Raw genomic sequence first — 19,744 nt, forward strand, 5'->3', positions numbered from 1 at the left:
GAGGAAATAGTGCACAGTTCCCCTTAAGTTAGAGATTGATTTTACCCATTCAGAGAAAAAAGAGAGGTTTTCTTATCTATTAAGAGTCAATAAGACCATTATTCTGTTGTAATGTGGTTTGCACTGTTAGTGTGCTTATTTGTTGTTTGTCCTATTTCTGAAATATTTTTCATCGAGGCCAATCACTTTTTCTTTATATCTAGTTTCAACTTCGTTTTTTCTCTGTTTTATTATTGTTGGTTAAGTGCTTCACTTAAGCCAAACTTGGGTGTGATTTTCTTACTCTTCTTTAACCATTTCTCACTCCAGCCAAGTGCCTCTCTCCTCTCAACTTATAAATATACTTAAATAGCATTCATGGGTGAGGCTGCTAGATCACCTGCATTGGTGGCCAGAACTTCTGCTCTTTCACTAATCATTTCTGCTTGTTCAAGAGTGACTTAAGCAAAACTTTCATCTGGTTAGAGACTGACATTGCCCATTACAGAAATACCATTTACAGGTAAGATAGAAATCTATTTAAATTTGAAAACTATGCACAGTACGTTTTTTACATAGAAAGATATTCTTCTTCTTAGAATGATGTCCTTGTGAGTACTCCACTTCAGGTGTCTGTGCACCCCTGTGCCGTTGATCAGAGAATTTCAGCAGCAGTATCCATCTGGATTGTGCATGCACCGTGGTTGTCTTGCAGCACCATCGGCACCTCATCTATTGTATGTGCGAATCAGCACCCTCAGTTCCTTCTCAATTGGTCCCAGCCTGAGCTGGAGCTCCATAGCGGTGTCCCAGCATCTGTGACAAGCCTAGAAAAACTAGTTTGAAATAGTTTAAAGTTTCATATATAGTTAGTAGTAGTTTAGTAGTCTTCATAAGTCTTTGTTACTTAAATTTTTTCTTTTTCTTTCCTCAGAGCAGGAAACATTCAACCCCACTCAACAATGCCTGGTTCTCCGGGTTTTAGAAGATATGGCGCCTGCTGAGATGCTATCCCTGTCTGACAGTCATTCCCTCTGTGTCCATTGCCTTGGTGAGTCACACATCTCTCAGAAGTGCACTCAATGCAGTACTTTGAAGGCCAGAGCTAGACAGGATTGAGACCTCCATCTGAAGCTCATCTGAGTGGCCTCTGGCTGGCCGAAAGACTCCCAGGTGCATCACCCTCAGTGAAGGATAAGGCTTATTCCTCAGAAAGATTGAGGAAAAGAGCTATGACCTCACCACAGAGACTAAAAGAAAATGGTCTTCTTCTAGGTCGCTGTCCTCAGTGCCAACTGCATCGCAGGTAAGCACCTTTGAGGCATCATTTACCTCTGGCACCATCCAAACTGGGACCCCATTGGAAAGAGAAGGAGTCAAGGCCCACATCTAAACCTTCCTCCTCCTCTACGGCACCAACAACACCGGTGAAATACACAGTGCCAAACCCCTCACCAGTGGCTGTGCCACCACCACTAGTGCAAACAACTTCCTTGGCACCGACAGAGAGGGCGAGGATGGCATAGTCCACACTGAGCAAGTCAGGTCGGAAACCATTGGCAACGTCCCTGGCACCATCTAAAATACTGACATTGGTATCAAAATTGATGGCACCACATCAGTTTCTACACCAGAAAGACATCATGATATCCTCAGTACCACTCTTGCTGCTCTTCAGCACTGATGACTCCCCAGAGCATACAGCACCGGAGCAATCAGCCTCACCCACTGCCCCTCCATTCTCTAGCATTGAGGATGATAAACAGGAAGAGGTTGCTTTTGCTTTGCGGCACTCTTCACCTGTCAAAAACAGACTGCCTTTGGGACCCGTGAAATCAAGGGCTCAATGTGGGCAAGATATTCAGCCTTAATACGGACAGCCATGGATGTGCCCACCCATGCCTTTTCCCATGCAGTGGTCACCCTGAGACCCAGGGGCAGCATACAGGGCACATTACAACTGACCTCCAACCCCTCTTAGAGGTGAGATAAGATTGCCACCACCGTGCTGCATACCGGAGACCTCTGATGTCCCCGAGGAAATGGGGGACGAGAAAGAGGAGGGCACAGAGCAGGACATGATCTCACCTGCACATAACTCCTGATCAGCAGACAAAACCATAATGCTCCCACCACTGCCGATGATTTTAACCAGTTCCAAAAATTGTTTAAAAGGGTGGTGCAGAGTCAGGAGATCCCTGTGTCTGACACGCAGCACAAACTCCTCCAGATTCTCCAGACCTCTTAAACCTCTAAAATTGCGCTATCCATAAATGATGCCCTGATGGAGCCAGGAGAGACTGTTTGGCAAACACCAGCTACTGTCCCACTAACATGTAAGAGGGTGGACAGGAAGTATTACATGCCCGCCAAGTGTATAAACTTCCTTCCCTCCTCCTTTTCCCCCCCACATATCCCCCAATTTCCTGGTAATGGAGGCCTCAAACCAACACGGCAAACAGCCGCCGTATAGATCAACTCTGCAGATAAGGAGTGGAAGAGGCAAAAGGTCTACTCTTCTGAGACCTTACAGTTCTGTGTGGGAAACTACCGCATGCTCCTGATACTAAACTACTTAAGACAGTTAAGACCAAAGCAGATTGTGAAGAACTTCAAAAAGGTCTCACAAAACTAAGTGACTGGGCAACAAAATGGCAAATGAAATTTAATATGGATAAATGTAAAGTAATGCACATTGGAAAAAATAACCCCAACTAAACATACAATATGATGGGGGCTAATTTAGCTACAACGAGTCAGGAAAAAGATCTTGGTGTCATTGTGGATAGTTCTCTGAAGATGTCCACGCAGTGTGCAGAGGCAGTCAAAAAAGCAAACAGGATGTTAGGAATCGTTAAAAAGGGAATAGAGAATAAGACTGAGAATATATTATTGTCCTTATATAAATCTATGGTACGCCCACATCTCGAATACTATGTGCAGATGTGGTCGCCTCACCTCAAAAAAGATATTCTAGCGCTAGAAAAGGTTTAGAAAAGGGCAACTAAAATGATTAGGGGTTTGGAGAGGGTCCCATATGAGGGTGCGTAGTCCACGCTGGTCACCATTGACCTCTACCAGGTTATTTGGCTGGGTTCCGACTAACAGGAGCTCCAGGCACTGCTCCGCTCGAGACCGAGACTGATGGCTCCAAAGGTCCTTGTCTCAGGGGCTACCGTAATCAGTCGTGACATGAACATTGACACCATTCCTGTTCGTCATCTCACTCCAGAACCCCGCTGCAGTACCACTCCCACAGTCCTGGGCATTGATCGCTGGCACCTCGCTGTCGCGGATCTGCCTGCCAGAGCTGATTGCGGAGCAGCTGCTACCATTGGCACTGTTCCCGATGCTGCCACTCATCCCGGTCCAGGGACAGCCACAAGTCGTACGCCAGCCCAGCCTCCCTTTGTAGCTGTCAATCGATGGGACAAGCCAGTCAGGCTGAATAGCCTGCTCCGCTGGTGCCACAGCAGTGGCACCGGGCTCCTTGGCCGGCATCATGGTATCATTGGGCCCCGTGTCCCCCGATGCTGCCCCTGTGGCTGCAAAAGGTCCAACAGGAGGTGTATACCAACAAAGGGCGTCGACTTCTCATCCAGTGCCTAATTTCTTAGTGATAGACACAGTCCAGTGATGTGACATGCAACAACAGCCCTGAAACACAACTCATGATAAGGACTGGAAAAAACTTGATCAGTTTTGGCAATAAGGCTTACTCCTTGGCTACCCCTCACCTCTGCATAGCCAACTATGCAATATTACTAACGAAATACAGCTATACAAACTACACAAAAATGTTCAGATTGATTAATTTTATTGCCAAGAAAAAGGGAGAACAATTTGCAGCACTTGATTCTGAGGACAGGGCTGCAACATCTGTGTCGACGGCGATTGCAATGAGAAGTTCATGGCTCTATCTTTCTGGTTTCTCCAAAGAGGTACAATTGATGGTGGAAGACTTGCCAGCCCAAATTATTCGCCAAAAGGACAGACGACTCACTCCACTCACTCACAGACTCATGAGCGATTCTCCGATCCTTGATCCTCCGCTAGAACCCCAAACTGAAGAGGAAACAGAGGAATTACTTTACGTCCCAGCAATACCACTGGCCAATCTATTCACAACAACAGTGGTGATTTGACTCACAGGGTCACAGACACAGGCCCTGAAGGGACAACAATCTGCTTCTCAAACTGCATCCCAACCATCAACTTCCCCTAACAAGAACTCTGGTGGATGGAGACTAATGCTCAACCTCCGATAATTCAACAAGTTCAAACACAATGATTCAAGATGGTCACACTATAAGCAACTGCCTGATAAAACATCAACCCAGCAGACAGCATTGCAAGCCACCAAAGAGGTGGTAACCCTCTTCATGAATCTGGGCTTCCTAATAAATACTGACAAGCCCACTCTAACAACAGTGCAAGAGCTAGACTTCATTGGGGCCCACCTCAACTCTCTATAGCCTCACTACCGAGACAACGTTCTTTCATTCTCACCAGCCTCATACTCACTTCGTGAAATAGCCCACAGGAATCTGCGAGGACTTGCCCCTAACTCCATGACCACGTGGCAGCCACAACATTAGCTGTCAGACACACCAGATTAAACATTGTTTGCCTACAAGGAAGGCTACGTATTAACTTTGTTCCACACAGGCATGGCATAAACAAGCACCTCACGATATTGGGCAAAATAAAGGTGGGCAAAACTGACCAATGTATGCATGGGGCATCCTTCATTCAGACCACAAATGCCTCACTCCTGGGATGCGGAGCACACCTGCACCCACATTCTATATAGGGCTGCTGGTCCCCTGCGGAATCCCTTTGACATATAAACCTATTGGAACTTCAAGCTGTTCGCAACGCTTGCTCCCAATTCCTACCACTCGTCAAGGACAAGGCTATTTGAAGCCTTAGCTCGTATGTATTATATATACGGACAAAGGGGAGCACACTCACAGCACCTGTGTGTGCAAGCCATAAAACCCCGATGATGGTGTGTCAGACACAATATCCACACCACCACAGCAGATACCCTCAGCAGACAAATTTCTCAAGACCGCGAAGGGAGCTTGACAATGCAGTACTCCTGCATGTATTTCAACATCGGGCGTTCCCCTCACAACTGCACAAAATACCAAACGCCCTCGTTTTTGTTCTGGTGCAGGTCTCGGTGTGCAGTCATTAGGCGATGCATTCCTCATCGAGTGGAACGCTCCCCTTCTCTATGCCTTCCCTCCTATTCCTCTCTTGAACCGAGTGATCCACAAGATCAGGCCGGATGGGCCACAGTAATTCTACTATCTTAGTCTCGCCAAACCATGGTATCCTTACCCCCTCAGCATGACCGTGCATCTATGAATCATACTCTCACTTATGTCTGACCCGCTGTCCCAGGACTCGAGCTGTGTCCTGCAACTGCAGAAACTCCATCTCAGAGCATGGCTCCTCCATGGCTCATGGAACCTGAGCTGACCTGTTCAGAGGAGGTACAAAATATAGTTACACAGTTGAACAGAAATGAACTGTCCCCATACACCTTGAAGGGTAGACAAGTTAAGGTCTGGTGCCAACTAAAATGGATGATTTCCATCCCAGGGACATTATTCTCCATAGTGCATTACCTATTAGAACTCAAATGGTCAGACCTATACATGAGCTCAATAAAAGTCTGTCTACCTACCATCACAACATTCCACTCCTAGATGGATTGCCATCCTGTCTTTACCCATCTACTGGCCCAATGCTTCCTCAGAAGACTCAATAATGCCTACCGTGAACTATCATAGAATCAGAAGAGACCTCAGGGAGGTCATCTAATCCAACCCCCTGCTCAAAGCAGGACTCCTCCCCAGGCAGATTTTTACCCCACTTCCCTAAATGCCCCCCTCAAGGATTGAGCTCACAACCCTGGGTTTAGCAGGCAAATGTTCAAACCACTGAGCTATCCCTCCCCCCTTTGTGAGCCTACTACACCATGGGACCTGAACCTGGTCCTTCAAATCATCATCTCTTCCCCACGTGAACCCAGGACGACATAATCATTGCTACACCATTCTGTGAAAGTAACATTTCTTGTAGCAATGACATCAGTCATATGTGTGGGAGCACCGTGGGCTTTCATGGTGGAACCCCCATACATGGTCTTCTTTGAGGATAAAGCCTCCCTCAGACCACACCCCTAAACCCAACACAGATAGAACACATTACACGTTCCATAATTTTGATGTTTGGAGGGCATTGGCTTCTTACATAGACAGGACTAAATGATCCCATAAATCACCCAGATTGTTTCTATCCATCACTGAATGCTCCAAAAGGGAGCACCATCTCTAAACAAAGACTTTCCACATAGATTCATAATCACACAAAACTCTGCTATCATCAGTTGAACTGCCAATCCCTCATGGGGATTCACTCACATCCCACTAGAGCCTTATCAGCCTCCATGGCTTCCCTGCACAATGTACCTATCACAGATGTTTGTAGACGTTTGCCTGGGTCTCAGCCCATACCTTTAGACAGCACTATGCCTTAGAGCAACAGACAACATCTGATACCTCCTTCAGATGCTCTCTACTATCAGAGGTCACGACTTCAACTCCAAAGCCCCTCCTTCCATTGGAGGGCACTGCTCTGAAGTCACCTAAAGTGGAGCACCCACAGGAACAGCACTCAAAGAAGAAAAGAAGGTTACTCACCTTGTGCAGTAACTGGGGTTCTTTGAGATGTGTGTCCCTGTGGGTGCTCCACTACCTTCCCTTCTCTCCTCTACTTCGGATTTTTCTTATTAGTCTCTGCAGTGGAGAAGGAACTGAGTGGGGGTTGGTCACACAGTGTCTGTTAACTGCCTGCAGCAGCGCGAGGCAGGGACCAAGCATATGCGACCCAACTGGCACAGCTACTAAAAGTCTCTGACTATGATCACAGGGGCACATGAACACCTAAAGTGGAGCACCCACAGGGACACTCATGTCGAAGAACCTCAGTTACCACACAAGGTGAGTAACCTTCTCTTCTCATGGACAAACGCTACCTTGATGTTTTACATCAATAGGCAAGGTGAGGCGCATTCCTCTGCCCTCTGCCAGGAAGCCCTCAGTCTGTGGGACTTCTGTATAGCCCACGACATTTGCCTACAGGCCTACCACCTACTGCGCATCCGGAACTCGCAGGCAGATCGCCTGAGCATAGACTTCTCCTCTCAGCACGAGTGGTCTCTATACCCAGAGATGGTGCACAGACTTTTCCAAGAGTGGGGAACTCCCCAGGTGGACCTGTTCACAACTCAGCAGAACCGCCAGTGTCCCCAGTTCTGCTCGGGGGGGGGGAGGGGCAGGGGCAGGGCAGGGAATGGGTGCTATCTCCGATGCCTTCCTTCTATCCTGGGCAGGCCAGCTTCTCTATGCCTTCACCCCAATCCCACTGATCGGCAAGGTTCTGGAAAAGATAAAGACGGACAGGGCCTGGATCCTCCTGATTGCCCCGGCGTGGCTCAGGCAACATTGGTACAGGGCCCTCACAAGCCTGGCAGTTGCCCCACCATAGCCATTACCATCACGCCTGGACCTGCTCTCCCAGGACCAAGACCACTGCCTCCACCCCAACCTAGCTGCACTGCACCTCACGGTGTGGCTGCTCAGTGGTTAGGCTGGGAGGAGAGGACATGCTTGGAAGGGGTTCAGTGCGTCCTCTTCGAAAGCGGTTGACCCTCCATGCTTCGAGCCTACTTGGCAAAGTGGTCTCAGTTATCCCAGTGGGCAGCTGAGTGGGGCGTTTCACCCATTGCTGCCCCGATCCAGCTCATTTTAGACTACCTCCTTCATCTCAGAGCCCAAGGCCTAGTGCCCTTGTCTGTCAAGGTGCATTTGGCAGCCATATCGGCCTTCCACCCACTGGTGTAGAGGCACACAATATTCTCCCCTGCTTTGACTGGCCAGTTCCTGAAAGGTTTGGATAATCTCTTCCCGTACGTTAGGCCCCCAGTCCTGCAGTGGTGCTGGCCCAGTTGACGGGTCCCCCTTTTGAGCCACTAGTTACATGCTCTGTCTTGATCTGAGCATAGTTTGACTGATTTGAGTGTTAGGGTTGCCTGAAAATATAAACCAAAGAGATGACAATACTGGTTATAGAGTTACAGTTTATTTTCTTCTTTTCAAATCAGTACTCTGCTGCTGAAAAATTAGAGTGAAGGAGAGAGAAAATTTTGTTAGGCTAGTGGGAAATCAAAATGTAATATGTCCCTGAATAGCTCAGTCATTTCAACTAAATAAATATTTATTTCCAGACCTATGATGATATCACTTTTAAGGCTGGTGCTGAAGCAAGAAACCAAACAAACTAGCCTGAGTAGTTTTAGCATAGTTAAAAAAACGCAAGAGAAATAATTGATTTAAGAACCTACCAGTGTAGGAACCAATAACAAGATAAAGAAGAATTTAAAGGAATTATGTTTCTCTTTTTAATTATATTGCCAAAACTTATTTTAATATTTTCTCCGATAGTACAAAATAACACATTTAAAAAGTTCCCCCAAAAGCAAACTTAAAGTAATTATTTTAAGTAGGCATGCCTAATCATGAATTAAAATACAGTTTGTCACTTGCAGTAAATTAAATGAGATTTAGTGCACCTGTTTTTCTTCTCTTTAGCTGAATGGATTGGAATGTCTGGTGTTATCTCGCTCACTGTTTTGGGAATTCTTTTAAATTCTGTAAGCTTTAGTCCAGGGGTTGATAAATTTATCTTTAGGTGAGTATTTACTTCCATTTTAAATTAACTGTTTTATGTCCTTCAAGATATTCCTTGTTGCTACTTATGTGTCAGGAGAGGGAACTGTGTTTATAGGCAGACTAATCTGATCAATAATGGAATATACAAATAGTCCCTGAATTAGATGCTCTTCCAGTGGGGTGGTTCATTCATAATTAAAAAACAAATAAACTAGTGTTCTGGTTAAAACACAGAGAAAAGTTGCCTTAATCTCTTCTGGCTTTGTGGAAGGAGGTAACCTCGAGGTTCTTCTTCGAGGAGGGTCACTGGGGTGCTTCACTTTAGGTGTTCATGTGCCCCTGTGCGTTTAATCGGAGATTTGTAGTAGCAGTGCCTGTTTGGGTTGCACATGCACGACCCCCATCTGGTGCTGCCTCAGGTGGTTATCTGGTGCTGTGAGACCAACCCCCTCTCAGTTCCTTTTCTACCGCCTTTGGCTTGAGTTGGAGCATCTAGCAGCACCTCTGTGCCTAGTCTCATTACCATATTTTTCACTAGTTAGATTTAATTCTTGCTCTTTATAGTTAATTCTTTTCTCCTCTTCTTTCCCGTTAAAGTTATTTTGTCTCTCAAAAAAATTGTTTTTTCTTCAGACCAGAAATGTAGGTTTCTGTTGTTAACTGTTAGAGTAGACTATTAGTTTTTCCCCTTACGGGGGGAAACACTCCTCTGAGAGGCATCCCCGGTTCCCTGGGTTTTAAATGCTGTCTCACCTGCAGACTTTCAGTACCTGTGTCTGACAGGCACTTGCAATGTGTTCACTGCCTCAGCGAGACACACATACCTCAAAAATGCTCACAGTGCCACAACCTAAAAACCTGGATCAGAAAAGCAAGAGACCTACAATTTTAAAATCCTCCTGACCGAGAAGTCCCTCTGGACGGCATCTGACCCTGAAGCATAGACACCACCTGTCAGCGATCCTTCCTCCATGGTTCAGACTAAAGATCCACCCTCTAAGAAGGCGGCAAAAAGTGGGCCAGAACTTCTCTGCCTCGGGAATCTGCCAAAAAATGGTTTTCCCCAAACTAGCAAGCCCCATTGGCACCGAGCACACCAGCCTTCTCCATAGCCAAAGTAGTGGGATCCTCCAGTACCATGGGTACCAAAAGAGCAAAAGACTCCAAGTGGGCTCATTCTGACATGGGCAATAAAGGAAGACCGAAACCCCATGCTTTAGCACCAACAGAGCTGATTAGACAGCTCGGCACCGCTGCGGACCATGGTGCAAACTTCTGTTGGTATAACGCAATCCGTGCACGCATCAACACTGTCAATCATGCTGCAACAGTTGGTACTGACTGCTACTCCTTCAAAGGCACTGATGCTACCGGCACCACAGCAATTCCTGCACCAGAGGGACCTAATGATCACCTCGATGCCGGAATTTCCTATTCTCAGCACCGACGTCACTCAGGCATGTTTGGTACCAAGCCACCTCACCACTCTACCTCAATCTGCTCCCCCGTTCTCGAGTGATGAGGATGAGGACGAAGGAGAAATATAATCTTCACACCATTCTTCTCCCATCTGCATGCCTACCAGACCAAATCAACCACCACAAAAGGGATATTATACTGAACCCAAAGATTGACACTGGTATGGGCACCTTTTCCACTACACTGGACTTATTGGAGCCAATGGGTGGAATACTCCCAACAACACCACAAATCTCCCAGCCCACCCAGGTTGAGCATGTGTCATTCACTCTCACCTTTGGTACTGGGACCATCTGAGCTTCCAGAAGAGGTGACTGAAGAGGAGGATGAGATCTCTGAGCAGGAGATGGCACAAGCAGCCCACTTCTCATCATCTTCCCCCAACAACACTATCATGCCCCACCTTCCAATATGGGAGATGATTTCAAACAATTTCAAGACCTTGACAAGAGAGTTGCAAGCTAATTGGACATTTCAGTGGAAGAAGTCCACGAAGCACAACATAAACTAGACAGCTTACAGACATAAACGTGTTCCAAAATCACTCTACCCATAAATGACCCGATTATGGAATCAGTAAAGTCAATATGGCAGACCTCAGCAACAATCCCACCCATGTGCAAGAGGTCTGACAAAAATATTATGGGCTGGCAAAGGGAATGGGTTTCCTCTTCTCACACTCCACACCGAATTCCTTGGTGGTGGATGCAGTTAACGAATGGGGCAGACAAAAAAACCCGCAAGAACACGCCTTATAATAGAGATTGGAATAGGCTTGACCTCTTTGGCTGTAAGGCCTACGTCTTGGCAACTCTACATGTTAGGATCACCAATTTTGAGGCATTAGTTGCCAAACATGACCATACTAATTATTCAAAGCTATCAGACTTTATTGATTTTTATTCCTGAGGAGAAAAGAGAGCAGTTCATGTCCATTATCTCGGAAGGACACCATGTAGCCAGGATAGCATTGCAGGATGCCCTGGACTCCTCAGACACAGCAGCAAAGTCTGCAACCACTGTGGTAGTGATGAGAAGGGCATCTTGGTTACATCTCTCTGGGTTCCCCTGAGAGGTGCAATCAACAGTTGAAAATCTTCCATTCGAAGGGCCTAAACTCTTTGCAGCCAAAACAGATGAGTCCCTCCACACGCTCAAGGGCAACATTGAAGTCCCTGGGCATTTATACACCTCAGATCAAGAAAAGACAGGGCAGATATTATGCCTCACAGAGATTCTGGTCCATTCAGTACATGCAACCACACAGACAATATGAACAACAAGGGCAGAAACAAAGATCCACGAGGAGGAGATAGCCTCCACCTCAGCCTGCTACATCTCAACAACCAACCTCAAGGCAGCAATTTTGAGACTTTGGTTGAGGGGCTAGACTCGCACATCTTTCAGAATCACGAGATCAGATTGGACAAGTCCAAAGTCATACTGATAGCCCCCATGTGGCCTTGACAAATGTGGTTCCCTTACCTTCTCAGAATGGTGGTGTGCCAACCACGCACTCTTCCTCTTCTACCTCATGTCCTTTCTCAGGTTGCAGGCCATATCCTTCACCCAGACTTCGAAAGACTCCATCATAAGGCATGGTTACTCCATGGTTCTGAGGACCTGAAATGACATGCTCAGAGGAAGTACAGAACATTTTATTAAATAGTCGCAGAACAACCAACCATCACATATATCTACAAATGGAGATGATACAATACCTGGTGCCAAAAGAAACAGATCACAGCAATCTCTTCCTCATTACCTCTGATACTGGACTACTTGCTGGAACTTAAGAAATTGGGCCTCTCCATGAGCTCAGTCAGGGTGTACCTCTCAGCTATCACAGCATTCCACCACAAGGTGGACGACTTATCCATTTTTGTGCACCCAATCACCAAGTGTTTTCTCAAAGGCTTCAGCAACATTTACACTGAATTATGAGCTACTACTCCATTATGGGATTTTAACTTAGTCTTCTGGGGCATCACTGGACTCCTGTTTGAACCATTAATGATGTGCTCCCTCCTCACTTTTCAATGAAAGTTAAATTTCTTGTTGCCATCACATCTGCCAGATGAGTGGGAGAACTTGGGGCCTTCACGGCACACCCACTATTCATGATATTCTTCCAAGATAAAGTTACCCTAAGATTTCATTCAAAGTTCTTACCTAAGATCGTCTCATCATTCCATCTCAACCAACCCATCCACCTACCAACATTCTACCCGAAACATCATGGGAATAGATAGTAGTCAACACTAGAGGCCCTGGACGTCTGCGGGGTGCTAGCCTTTTACACAGACAGAACAAAGACGTTCGGGAAGTCTCCAAAATTATTTGTCTCAATCACTGAACAGTCAAAAGGAGATGCTATATCTAAATAGAGACTGTCCAGATGGACTTCAGAATGTTTCTAATTATGCTATCACCAATACGATCTTCAACCTCCAACGAGGATCACACACATACCACCAGAGCTCTATCGGCTTCGACACCATTTCTTAACCATGTCCCCCTTATGGACATCTGTATAGTGTCAACTTGGGCCTCGACCCATACATTTACACATTATGCATTAGAGTATCACACATCATCTGCTGCACTCTTTGGTCTTACTGCATTATCATCTGCCATGACTTCAACTCCGAAGCTCTTTCCTTCCACCGAAGGGCGCTGCTCTGAAGTCCCCTAAAGTGGAGCACCCACAGGGACACTTGTCAAAGAAGAAGAGAAAGTTACTCACCCTGTGTAGTAGCTGAAGTTCTTTGAGATGGTTGTCCCTATGGGTGCTCCACTACTGCCGGTTCTCCCCTCTACTTTGGTGTTTCTCACTAGATGCTCTGCAACAGAGAAGGAACAGAGAGGGAGCTGGTCGCATAGCACCAGATAACTGCTTCAGGTGGTGCAACCCAACCAAGCACTGCTACCAGAAATCTCCAATTACAAGTGCAGGGGCACACGAACACCTAAAGTGGAGCACCCACAGTGACAACCATCTCAAAGAACCTCAGATACTGCACAGGGTGAGTAACCTTCTTATTTATATCTGTAGTGAAAAAATTTTGATCTCATGTGAAAAGGCCCCTGTGAATCTCTTTAAATTCTCTCCCACAAAAATTACTTGACTACCTCTTCATTTGTCCAAGTTTAGCTTGTTCACTTATTTCAGCTTGCCACAAGGACATCACCACTCAGAGCCACGTTGATCAATATATTGAAAGCAATTAAATTAAACTTTGTTCAAACAAGACATTTGTAATGCAACTTCAATTTTAATACAACTTACAAAAATTTAAAAAATGTCATTTAGAACAGAAAACGGAGTAGGTACAGTCATCTATAATTTCTTGCTTTTTTCAAAAAGTAAATATTCAGAAAATTACAGTTACCAATTCTTAAGAAGCATATAAACAATATACATGAAAAGTGGCTGTAATTTTGTATCTTATTTTTCATGTAATCCTTTCTGAGGAGACATAAATCAATTATTCTTTGAAATGAAACAGCATAACTTACCAAAGCCAAAGAACAAACCCAAACGGAGCACAACAGGGGCTTACCAAAACAATATGCAGGGTAGCTGTACCTGTAAATCCTCCATACACCACACCACCATAGTCACTTGAGGACACCTTCCAACTCCAAACCATCACCTCTCTTGGAAGGAGACCCACATTTCTCTCCCTCCTAATCAGGGTTTTAAATTTGGACAGCTTCCTGCCTTACACTTTAATATTCCCAGCCAGCCAGTCTGCCGAAAGACAAGGTCCAATGATTTGCTTTTTCTCTAACAGCTATGAATAGTGTGCTGTCAGCAGTTACAAGTTACCACACAGCTCTTTCTGTTGAAGCACATTTATACTTAAAAGTAAAAGCATAGGGGATATAGTGTACTTAGATTTTCAGAAAGTGTTTGACAAGGTCCCTCACCAAAGGCTCTTAAGCAAAGTAAGCTGTCATGGGATAAGAGGGAAGGTCCTCTCATGGATTAGTAACTGATTAAAAGATAGGAAACAAAGGGTAGGAATGAATGGTCAGTTTTCAGAATGGAGAAAGGTAAATAGTGGTGCCCCCAGGGGCCTGTATTGGGACCAGTTCTATTCAACATATTCATAAATGAGCTGGAAAAAGGGGTAAACAGTGAGGAGGGAAAATTTGCTGATGATACAAAACTTCTCAAGATAGTTAATTCCCAGGCAGACTGTGAAGAACTACAAAAGGATCTCTCAAAACTGGGTGACTGGGCAACAAAATGGCAGATGAAATTCAGTGTTGATAAATGCAAAGTAATGCCCATTGGAAAACATCTTAATTGTACTTTTAAAATGATGGGGTCTAAATTAGTTGTTACCACTCAAGAAAGAGATCTTAGAGTCATTGTGCATAATTCTCTGAAAACATCCATTCAATGTGCAGCAACAGTCAAAAAAGTGAAAAGAATGTTGGGAATCATTAAGAAAGAAAATATCTTGTTGCCCCGATATAAATCCATGGTACACCCACATCTTGAATACTGCATGCAGATGTGATTGCCCCATCTCAAAAAAGATGTATTGTAATTGGATAAGGTTAAGAAAAGGGCAACAAAAATGATTAGGGGTATGGAACGGCTTCCATATGAGGAGAGATTAATAAGGCTGATCCTTTTCAGCTTGGAAAAGAGACAGCTTGGGGGGGGGATATGAGTGAAGACTATAAAATCATGACTGGTGTGGAGAAAGTAAATAAGTGTTATTTACTTCTTCTCATAAGACAAGAACTAGGGCTCACCAAATGAAATTATTAGGCAGCGGGTTTAAAACAAACAAAAGGAAGTATTTCTTCAAACAACGCACAGTCAATCTGTGGAACTCTTTGCCAGAGGATGTTGTGAAGGCCAATACTATAAAAGGATTAAAAAAAGAACTAGATAATTTCATGGAGGATAGGTCCATCAATGTCTATTAGCTGGATGGGCAGGGATGGGGTTCCTAGCTTCCACCCTCTTCCCCCAAGCTCCCACTCCTGCCCTGCCTCTTCTCATCCCATTTTGTAGTTGTGCATTTGATTTCTCCTTCCTAAGTGTAGAAATTTGCTCTTATCTCTGAATTTCATCTTGTTGATTTAAAATCAGTTCTCCAATTTGTCAAATTCTAATCCTGTCTTCCAAAATGTTTGCAGCCCCTCTGAGCTTGGTGTCATCGACAAATTTTATAAGCATGCTCTCTATTATCCAAGTCACTAATGAAAATATTGAATAGTGCTGAACCCAGGACAGATCCCTGTGGGACCCCACTAAATACATCCTCCCAGTTTGACAGGAAGCCATTGATAACTACTCTTTGAGTGTGTCTTTCAACCAGTTATGCACCCACCTATGGTAATTTCATCTAGACCACATTACTGTAATTTGCTTAAGAGAATGTCATGAGGGCATGTGTCGGAAGCCTTAGTAAAATCACAACTACAGCTTCCCCCTATCCACTAGGCCAGTGGTAATCAGCTCAGAGATCTTCCAAAGGGTGCATCAACTCATCTAGAGATTTGCTTAATTTTACAACAGGCTACATAAGTGAAGTCAGTACAAACTAAAACTTCATACAAACAAAATGAGAAAGTAAGCAATTTTTCAGTAATAGTGTGTGTGACACTTGTATTTTTAGGTCTGATTTTGCAAGTAAGTAGTTTTTCAGTGAGGTGAAACGTGGGGTACACAAGACATATCAGACTTCTGAAAGGGGTACAGTAGGCTGGAAAGGTTGAGAACCACTGCACTATGCCGTACAATGGACTTGAAAATTCTCAGTGGTTCAGGAGTCAATTTGTCAGTCTTGGGATTTAAGATAGTTTTGAGTCTAAGAGATCACATTTGGGGAAGAGAGGGAAACGTTTTTGTGGTAGGATGCTGTGAATAAAATATGGTGGCTGTTTAAAGCCGCTCACAGGTTTGGAATGAAACATTAAATCCCAAAGAGATGTATTAGTTGATAAAGCATAGGTGAGATGATTAAAGGAGTATGTTTATCACATGGCTGAATAATATGTCTCATGCATATCACTTCCATTTTGTGTTTGACTCCATAGTTAAGGTTGTGTGTTGTGTTTAAAGCAGCTATTCAGCCTCTTTATTATATATGAAGAAGACAGTGTATCTTTTCAAGACTTACACTAGTTAGCAATTTTCTGAAAAATTACACATTAATTAATGTGTGTTTAAAATTAATTTTAAAATGGATATTTTGAGAAATTTAGCATTCAATGTCAGATCTTTTTTTTGTCCAGAATGGTCCTAATAACACAATTCCGCGCACACTTCAAACTTTCCATACTTAAAAACACATTCTCTTACAATGGCAAGCTCCAGATGCCTGTAAGAAAAGTACAAAATTCCCCAAAATAGGAAGATATGTGATAATTTACTGTCATGAAGAAGTCCGCTCCTAACCTCCAATAGTTAGAAGTTGGCTTAAATAATGAAGTATGAGGTTTTATATTATTAAAGAAAAAAGTTTTTGAAAGGTTTACTGTAACAAATCTGGATTTTATCGTATTCCATATAAATGACTTTGACATTCCCCAGGGTACAATCTGGACTGCTGTATAGCTGTGTCTCCTCAATTGTCCAATCTGAGGCACTTTTTATACTGCTTTACTAGTGAACAGCTAGCTACTCTTGGCCCATTAACACACAGCCTTCAGAGTGTAACTTGCTCCCAGCTACGCAGCATTGAGTGCTACTAGCTAGCCACTCATGAATTACACTGCAGAAGAACACCAGCAGATTCCCACTCCCAGACTTTCCCGCAGAAGTGTGCATCTTGTACTTCTCAGTACTCTCCTGAATAATACAAACTCATAGAAAGTCTGTCATTTCATCTTAGGAAAATGATATGGACAAATCGTGATATCCCAAGCGATGGTTCTCAAACACTTAAATCCAAACACACAGGTTTAGATAAAACAAGAAGATAAATGTATTGTGCATAAAAGTCAGGATAGAAAAGAAAAGAAAAAAAATCAATTTAATACCCAGTTTAACAGGTTAAGTGAACTTAAAGCTTAAAAGCAAAAGGTTTTTCTGACCAGAAGCTGTAGGAAATTTCATAGGCTGGCTGTCTTTGCAGCCTTGAACCCCTTAGTTCAATGTCCTCCAGGTGTTCATTGATGTTATCAGCAAAGGGATGGGAGGAGAAAAGGTGAAATGGAGGGCATTGTTTCACATTTTTATACCACTCTCCCCTCTTTGAGGATTACTTCAAATTGCGGTGCAGGCGACATGCAGTCTGTTGCTGACGTGAGGTATGAACCATCCCTGTGATGAAACGTACATTTCTTGTTTACATCTTCCTGTCTGCTGGTGAATGGCTGCTTTAACACCTGTCTGGGGCCAGTGTGTCTTTGTTTCTGAAAAACTGGTTTTATGGGTATTATCCAGAATTATAGCATATTATAGTAACAATCATATAACAGAATTTATAAATTAATATACAATACTGATATGTTTTACTCAAACAATAATATTCAGCAGATTGTAACTTTTCAAATGATTCTTCACAAGGCAGACTTTGTACAAAATTTATCATAGTCCTATGAGATGGGTGAACATAGGGGTGCTGCTGCCAGTCCCTCTTTGAATCTTGTAAAATTTTGGACCCTTGGTAATATACTGTAACAATATGTTCCAGATAATAGCAGGCAAAAGCAGATAATAGCTTCCAACTACAGTAGTCTGTGAATAAACAACCAGTATGAGGATAACATTAATATTTATTCTGAAATGAAGACTAGTGCTGTGTTTTTTATAATCTGTCTCTGCTTCTCTTTAACATAGGTTCTGGGCAATGCTGACATTTTTGGCTTATGTTATGATATTCATTATAATTGGAATTGTGATAGCTGTAAAAACCTTTCCATATGTGACTATTCGTGATTTGTTTTATATATTAACACTCTACCTTGCATTGAATCTTATAAGGTAAGGACTACTGTTTGCCCCTACGTAGAACAACCTTCTGACCCATCCCCCTGCCTTTTTAAAATCATGATTGCACATATGGCTTTAAAAATATTGTTATCTGTTTCATGATGTTTTAAACTGCTTTGCATTTTCTTTGTTTATGCAGGCACTGGCATGTTGGGGTGCTTTCAGAAATACAATTTTATGTTTATTTTAGATTTTATTTAACACTAACAGCAATGAGTTCAGCTTCTAACAATAATTGCTGGAATTACATTAATGCTTAGCATTTTGTGGGCTTGCAGGGTAACCTTGTTAATAGGATTCCTTTGTTAAATCATGGGCTGAGTCTGATCAGTTGCCTCATAGAGAATGTTTGAACTCTCATGGCCTGGTTGTATAAGAGGCAAAGAGGACGTTCTACAAAATTTTGAATGGCAAAATTGTCTGGTAGACAGCTTAAGTAATTCAAGCTGTCATCATTCTGTGGTTGAGTCTGTTGGGACAAAATTTCAGATTTTATGGTAAAATCATATGAATTGGGAATGAACTGTCTGCTTCTATGGCTGCAGAAAGGAATCTGAAGGGGACAAATGCTATGTCTTCTCTGAGTTTAGTCTGTGACTTGTGAGAAACTAGCAATTTTGGGAGCTTTGTTCCAAAACCATGACTTTTGCTCTGAGTAGTTCTTGGCTGGTGAAGGCCAGTAAGGAAGTACTGGGTCCATTGCTAGCAGAGAAAGGCAGCATTTCCCTTAAAACAAGGACAGGATGCCAGCTTCTCTGAAGGTAGCTGCTGTGGGACTTTTTGGTCAAACAAAAAACCAAAAAACCCACCAATAGTACAACAAAAACCGCTGACAATCTGGCTGACTATCAGCCAGTATCTAAATTGGATTCTCAATCAAATTTATAGAAAAGTTTGCAGTAAGACCACTCTTACAGAACTTAAATGCCTTGGATCTACTTGACCCTTGGCAGTCTAGGTACAGACCTGGATATGGGACAGAAAATGCACTATTGTCACTGGTTGATTTTGATCTCCTGGTGGTGAATGAAGATGAAGTATCTATGCTAATATTGTTAGATGTGTCAGTGTAACCCTTCTGGCCGACAGAGCTGCCACAACAAGGGCTGGGTTGGATATCTAAGGGTTCCGTTTCAATAACTCCATGCAAAATCAGCTCAAACCCCCACCCAGTGTCCTGGGACAATTACATACCACCCCCCTGGGTGCCTTGGAAGGCAATACTTTCCCTCTCGCAAACATAGAGTCTGAGTGTAGCAAAAGCCTTTTAATAAAAGAGGGAAATAATGCAGCATTACATTGGGGAAACACCACAAACAAGATTCATAACACAAACCATGAGCAAAAGACCCACCCCCAAGTAAATTTGGCAGTGTCCTTTTCCTCTCAGGGTCTTAAGTCCAGCAACCCAAAAGTCACCCTGCCTGCAGTTTCTGTCCTTCGTCAATACAGCCCCCAAAGTTCAGAATTTCATCTGCAGAGTTTACCTCTCAGCCTGGGTAGAAGTAGCGGGGGAGGTATAGGGGGAATCTTACATGCTCTGCTGCTCAGGTTGATGGCCGATTACCTGGCC

The sequence above is a fragment of the Gopherus flavomarginatus genome, chromosome 5, assembly GCF_025201925.1.
Source record: "Gopherus flavomarginatus isolate rGopFla2 chromosome 5, rGopFla2.mat.asm, whole genome shotgun sequence".
Classification (NCBI taxonomy): Eukaryota; Metazoa; Chordata; order Testudines; family Testudinidae; genus Gopherus; species Gopherus flavomarginatus.